The sequence below is a fragment of the Gavialis gangeticus genome, unplaced genomic scaffold (assembly GCF_001723915.1).
Source record: "Gavialis gangeticus isolate Ggan-Ray unplaced genomic scaffold, GavGan_comp1, whole genome shotgun sequence".
Classification (NCBI taxonomy): domain Eukaryota; kingdom Metazoa; phylum Chordata; order Crocodylia; family Gavialidae; genus Gavialis; species Gavialis gangeticus.
Window position 1 is genome coordinate 276,465 of NW_017728996.1, and position 7,375 is coordinate 283,839.

Consider the following 7,375-nt stretch of genomic DNA (forward strand, 5'->3'; position numbering starts at 1 on the left):
GCCTGTTGGCATAGAAGTAATATTATTAAAGTATGAAAGAAGAAAAGTTTCCTGATGATTTTAAGTATAATAATTGCAGAATAATTCATACGGGGGGGGGGTTCTGGCACTGCCCAAAAACGTTGTGGGCGCCTGGCATAGATCGTAGAGAAGTAGGGCTGGAAGGAACTAAACAGGTTTCTTGAAAAAGCATTAGTTGGTTCAGATTTGGTCCAAATTTTAGGTTTGCCCACCCCCTGCCAAAAAAAAAAATAATCAAAGCTCTTTTCAGTTGAATACCTCCATCAATGGTTGTTTTGTTTTTAAATCTTCCTGTAGAAGCAGGAGACGTTACCCTGGCATGTGCACGTGGACACAGGAACATAGGACTGGACAACATCTCCTGGGTCACTGAGTCTAGAAGTCTCCTGCTTTTGCAGGGAACCACACCATGTAATCACGTCCACACACTGATGCTCCACCGTAAAACAAGTCCGGTTTCTTGCCCCCACTTCTCCTATTGGGAGGCTTTTCCAAAACCTCACTCCTGATAGTTATGAGCCTTCTAATTATTCACAGCTACATGAATCTCCATTTGTTCTTGTGCCAGCATTGTCTTTTATTTTAAACAGTTTTCTTTCCCAGCCATGATGTTTACCTCCTTCCTGTATTTACAAATAACAATCACATCGCACTGCATCTGTCTTTGTTTCGCTAGGTTAAACAAACCAAACTCTCTATTCCCCAAAGCATCCCAGTAACCCTTGTCTATACCTGTTCCTGTCCGAATTCCTCTTTCAACTAACTGGAATTGTATGCAGTCTTTCAGAGGTCTCACCAATGCCTTATGAAACATCAGAAGGCAAAAACATTGTAGAAAGCAAACCAGGCCATCTACCTGGGCAGCACCATGTTACCAAGAGAGAGCTCAGTGGCATCAGAGACAGGACTAATATCCACATTTATTATGCTCAACAACACCTGCAAAGCAAAGATATGCAGCACTGGAACCACAGCGGAGAGTAGTCTTTACAACTCCAATATAATCTATGCTACAGTAGGGCTGCAAGAGTTGGATATTTTCCAAAACATTACACAGGAAACGGAACATCCTCAAAAACAAGAACCTGTGAGAGGTTGCGGGCACTGCATGGACAGTCTTCCAAATCACTCAAGAGGTCCAAGAAGTCCCCAACCAGCAGCTCACCTCCACCAGAATCAGAGGGAACCATTAGACATCTGAGGCACGTTGTTTCCAGATACCAGCACAAAGATTCCCACATGAACTAACTGGTGTGAGTAAGGAGGGCTTCCCTGGGAAACTTTCAGAACAGCCCTTACCAAGGAGGGCAGAGCAGTAAATCTCAGCACCACAAGGCAAATGGAAGCAGCAACAAATGACAGAAAAATTAAAAGAAATGAACGTATGTTCTGTGTACCTGGGTCAATGGGGAAGGCTGTAATGGAAATACCTCACCATCCTAGGATCACTGCCACGTCACAACTGAAGTTCTAATCCTCCATTTCATTGCTGAAGCTTCTTGTAGCAGTGTACAAGCATCACAGGTTCTTCCTCTCTGACCTTGCCCAATTTCCCAGGGCCATTATTTACCTAGGATACAAAACCCAACATTTTAAACAATGGCTTTTTTGGTTGCAAACTCATTATTAGATACAAAGTTGCTTCAAAGATTTTATTTCTTCCCCTTTGTGCATATGATGCAGCTGACACTATTTCTCCACAGAACACCTACATTATTCCATTTGCAGGATGAATGCCATTCAGTGAACAGGACAGGACTACTTTTCCTTCCTATTCACTGAGGGGACTGCCTCCCAAATCTGGGAGAGGATAGAGGATTGCCTCCCATCTAAACCCTGCACAAAATTCCTGTGCCTCAGTGAAAACACCCAATGTGGGGTACCTAAGATTTGATTGTCAGAGCACTTATTAGTGTTTTTGCGCATTCAGAGCAAGGTACAGACACCAATCTTTGCAACAACACCTCTGGGAAACTAGGGATACTGTAATCCCCATCTGACAGATGAGGAAGGTGAAAAGGAAGCTGCAGTGATTTGCCCCAGGCTACACAGTGAGCCACTGGTGGAGCAGGATTGTAACTTGGGACCTTTGATTCTCAAAGCCATGCTCCTTCTGCAGCTCCCAAGGGTGTCAGCTGCAACCTGAGTAACCCTTTCAAAAACCAGGCATTGGGTGTCTCAAGTCTGGTGCTCAGGTAACTAGGGTCATTAGTACTGTCATTGTCCAAATGCCACCTGTTTGCTATACTGCCAACTCTGGGTTTTGAAACAGCTCTTATTTTAATGAGAGTAAAAACAACCATAGCCCAAGTTTCCCTTGGGTCATGCTGCTTTTCTCTTGTCAGGATCAGCCATGCACTTTCCTAACTTGCTCCTGTCCCAAAAGGCATCCTGGGTGGGTTTCCATCAAGTCCAAACTTCTGTGCCCGTCTGTCCAGAGGGAGATGTCTTTGTTCAATAAAATATTCAATTGCACAATTTGCTTACCAACTCATCCTTCAAACTGTATGTTATGAGATGAGAGGAGCACTGACTTCTACCTTTCCCAGTGTCTGGCGATCTATTGGGAAAACTGAAACCTTTCCCAGAGGAGGGAATGTTTTATTATTCATTTGGATAGTGCCCAATATAATGGGGCCCTGATCTTTGATAAGGGTCTTTTGGCACTGCTGGAATAGAAATGAATACACGTAATTAGTTGGAAAAGACCGCTGAAAATGGAAATGACTCCTCCCTTCCCTGTTTTTTAAACAATTTGCAAAGATCTGGCAAGTAGGCAGGGTCTCTGTTGCTGTTCTGTCCTAAGGCAGCATCCTACTCAATTGCATCCCTTTCTTTTTCTAACTGGGAAATAATGCCTAATTAAGGAAATATGCTGGGGCAGCTCCTGTGCCGGTTACATGGCAGCAGAGAAGACTGGGCAAGTATTAGAAGTGCAGCAGACTCCCCAGTTACCGTGTGCGCCCTGGCACTGTCAGCCATGCGCTAGGCACAGAGAGCTGGGTCTCTTATCAGTGGTCTGAGCTGTGGCTGCTGCTACATGCTCATTAACATCCAGAAGCAACCAGAGCTCTCACCAAAACCCCTGGAGAATTCAGTAGGCCATTTTCATTCTACTTCATCCAGCTTTTTGTCAATTTAAATACACTTCTGCTACAGCCTCTTGGGATTTTACTATCCATTATCTGTTTTCAGGGACACTCATTCAAAGCGAGTCTCTGGAAAACAGCTACATTTTAGGAAGAAATGGCATTTTGATTGTAAAGGCCAAGCTGGAAATGAGATCCAAGCCCAATTAACTCCTCCAACCCCACTGCTGAATTTTCCTCAAGTAGCATAATGTGCATAAAATGCACTGTCAATCCAGTTAATCTGTGCCTTAAAGAATTTGCCCCATGTCTGTAAGGTACTTAGTGTGGCATCCAAGACTGTTTGGAAGGACAATTTGTGCAAAAGACACTCCCCCTCCCCATACAAAAATTACAGCCCCATACTCCCACTCAAAATGTAATTCCCAAGATCACTCCCAATCAAGCTTTTGCTCTAGATGCCCTAGCTTGCTGGGCCTGACTTGTGAACTGCACAGGTCCTTTGCACACATATTAGAACCTTTCTGAGACAGTGATCCCCATCTGGCATTAGAAAGGAATACACATAGATGCAGAAGAGGTGCCAAGCTGGGTACAGGCTACTAACAATACTTTTGGGTGTCAAGCTCTTTCGCTCCCTTTCAAGTCCATTTCCTTCTACTCTGCCTTCAGTTGCTCTTACTGCTATTCTTTTAATACAATCCATGAAAAACTTAGGGGGTATTCTTTTCCAACAACCCTGTACCCTGCAACTCCATGGAATGCAAGGAGAGATCCTTTCCAAGCCAACACTTATTTCCTGCCACTACCTCAATGATCAATGGTAAAGCAGTGGGAAAAGATAAGGAATATCAGCTAGTTACCCCAAAGGACCACTCTCATCAACATCATTGTTAGATTTCTAAGAAAACTACCAAAACACTGTTTTTAACTGTATAGTGTTTGTCACCAGGGTAACACAGTTGGTATCTGTATGCACAGATTTATCATCAGAAGTTATTCATTACACATGCTGCAATTAATTCATTTCAGCGTTTCTATCAAATAGGTTCAGCACTGGTGGTGTGTCTGCATTAATACAGGGGATTCTGGCATTGTTTGCTCTGAAAACTCGGGTACTCCCATCTCCAGTTATCAAAAACACTGCTACAAGGATCTTCAGATTTGCCTGCTGCTCTAACCACGTCCAACTCTTCTTCTGGATCCTTGGATTCTCTTAATTTTCCACATCATTGCTTGGGTACGTGTCATTTTCAATGTCTACAACTACAATGTCCCCTTAAAAGCTGTGCAGTTTTTGTGAATAGTGGCTGACTTGCCACTTGCTTTGTTTTTTCGCTGTGGGAGGAGCTGTTTCAGCATTAATTGCTGCAGCACAGACTGACTCTGCGTGCTGACACTACACTGGATCTGGCTCATGGAGCAATCTTGCCTGCCGGATCAACACCACTCACCTGGCCCACAGGACCAAGGGGCTGAGCACCATTGCTCTGGATCACTGATACAGTATTGCTCAGGGGCAAGAACAGATCTTTGCTGGACATTGCAAGAAATACCCCATGCAAAAATGATTCCTGATCTACAGTTACTTTGAGATCTAGCAGTTGGTCTGTCTTAATCTAGTTAACATATGATGCATTCATTTTGTGCACTTTAAATGTTTAGCGCTAATAAAAGTTCAAACGCCACTGAAAGTCTCAAGTGCAGAAAGCATACACAACCTACTGTGAACAGTCACATGTTGGTGTCTCAAGTGGGTGAAGCGTGGACAGATTTTATTATCTTTTTTTGTTTTAGTTTGGCCCCTGGCTTCCTGCGCTCCTAACACAGTATAAAACCCTCTCAAGCCACTCCTGCTCTTCTTTGCACATCTTAAAATACAAAAAAGGTTTCTGTAGGGAGGACTGGCATAAATTGTTCTCTGTGTTCACAGGGGTCAGGACAAGTACCAAGGGGCTTAAACTGAAATGAGAGAAATCTAGGTTAGATAACAGGTTGGTTGAGCATTGGAAAAGATTACCTAGAGAGGCTGAGGAATCTGTCATTAAAAGTTTTTAAGCGCAAGTTAGAGAAATATTTGTCTGGGATGTGGTAGACAGGGATGATCCTCCCTTGAGCGGGGATTTGGTCTTAATGATTTGGAGACTTCTTGCAGGCCTATTTTTCTATGATTTTATGAATCGTGATCCAAACGCTCTCTCCGTAGACCAGTGGAAGGAAAAAAAACCTGTCCAACAGCATCTCAAATGTCACTTCCTACCTGCTTCTACAACTTCCCTGACCTCTGTGAGCAGCTGGAAACATTAGTTGGTTTAGATCAGTAACAGCCCATTTCATTATGGGCCTCTTGGGTCCTCTTCCTGGTAGAATCAAGCTGTTTCTGCGTTCTCAAGAGGTTGGGCGAAATCTCTGATGTAACTTTAAAGCCACATCAGTGTAAGTAACATGCTTCTGGTGATATTTTATTGATTTAAATTAGACTGAAAATACCTCTGAGGAATGAGATTGCCTGTGACTTAAACCACATAACATCTCAGGGTACAGACAAGGTAAGATAAACCACAGCGTTTAGTAACAAAAAGAGCAACCAAGAGAGCTTAAGGGAGGAAGTGCTGTACTGTCCCCACTCCCTGGAGGCAGTGGTTCAAGAGTACCCTGGAATGGAGCTCTGCCATTGCCTAGTGACACACCCACAGGTACATCTACACATGCACTGCGTAGTGGTGAATGAAACGGTGTTCTCACCCTGTGGCCAACCCCCTTCCACTCTCACCACACCCATTTTCAGAAACTGCCATCACTCTGATTCAGTACCTTCCATTGTCTTTAGCAGCAAAGGCACGTATTACCCACCCTCCAGTGCCAACCTGAGACAAACCCCACTCATGTATGCTCTGTGGGAAGTAACTGTTTGGTTTTGCACGTTCATAAGTGAGGCTTGTATTTCAAGACTACGATAAACAGCTACGTAAGAGAAAATGCAGCACTGCCAAGGATTAAGATCTGCCGGCAGCTGTGCCTGTCCACAGAGAAAGGGAGGGAAGGAGCTCACTCTTGTGGCTGAAATGAGGAGCTGTCTCCAAACAGAAGTCTAGTCCTAAGGAACGACTAAGTGGGGGTGAACAGCCAGATTAGTATTGCTGCTGTCCCTGCTATCTGTCTTCAGCATCTCACCCCTGTTGTGTACAAGCACAACTCCAGCTGGACAATCAGCCAGAGATTTTTGTCTGAGTTTAGATGGCCCAGTGCTGCACGTGGATTTGACCCTGCAGGCCAGACGAATGGCACAGGGCTGGTCTGTGGGCCAGATCAAGCCCCACATTGCCCCCCTGCAGTAGGATCAGGCCCTGGGGCACCATGCTGCCTCCACCAAGCCAGAGCCCAATCCTGGCGGGGCAGGGAGAGAGCACAAGCCCCTTGAGCCTGATCCTGGCTAGACAGGGACAGTTTGGGGTGCCCAGAGCCTGATTCTGGCATGTGGGGCTGGGTGGAGGCAGCACATGACCCAAGGACCTGATCCTCACCAGGCAGTGGCAGCACAGGACTCCACCTCACCCAGCCAGGGTTGGGCTGCATGCCACCCCCACATGCTGGGATCATGCCTGATCTAGCATGCAGGGCCATGGCCTGCAGGTTCACCACCGGATTCCCATGGGGCAGAAAACAGTGTCAGGGGCCAGATCTGGCCCACAGGCCAGGGGTTAAGTACCCCTGATTTAGCCCATTCTGGCATGTGACTGATAGCAGCAAGCACCACCGCTCCACCTGCCCTTTCAACTGGCTTCTTCATCTCATCCTGACTGTGAACAGAGAAACACCTGCCATTTCCAGTGCCAGGCCTGCACAGGTTCCCCTGGAAGTAGAAGGTCCCAGAAAGACACTGTGTTGCATGTGTCTAGGTCCAACTCTTTCTCCTGATTCCTGCATTTCCCACAACTGCCTCCTAGATCAGACTCAGTTACTAGCTTCACTCATTTCAAGAGTTCTCCATCTTCTCTGGGAAGCAAAAAGGCAATTAAATAAGATACATTTAAACTCTTTAAAATGTTCAAGTGGCCACAGGTCATGTTGTGAAGGTGAGAGTTAGCGTATCAGCAGAGAGCAGTTCCGTCACATAATTTACCAAAAATCCTATGCAATCAGCATTATAAAAAAAAACCTAAAAGAAATCTAGCTTGTGTTCCTGAAATAACCTCTTTATCTCATTGCTTTACATTCTAAAACATAAAGATGATGGTGTAAATGTCAAGACTAACTCTTTTATT

The 7,375-nt window shown here is 45.0% G+C and overlaps 1 protein-coding gene across 1 annotated transcript in view; it reads right to left on the minus strand.

The window, feature by feature from the left end:
- IQGAP1 (IQ motif containing GTPase activating protein 1) overlaps positions 1 to 3,442 on the minus strand; it is a 279,633-nt gene extending 276,191 nt beyond the window's left edge. The window contains exons 1-2 of the mRNA XM_019503860.1: positions 3,432 to 3,442; positions 1,312 to 1,315 (exon numbers count right to left, since the gene is read on the minus strand). The gene's annotated coding sequence lies outside the window, so the exon portion shown is untranslated. The remainder of the gene's footprint in view (positions 1 to 1,311; positions 1,316 to 3,431) is intronic.
- Between the last annotated feature and the right edge of the window lie 3,933 nt (positions 3,443 to 7,375).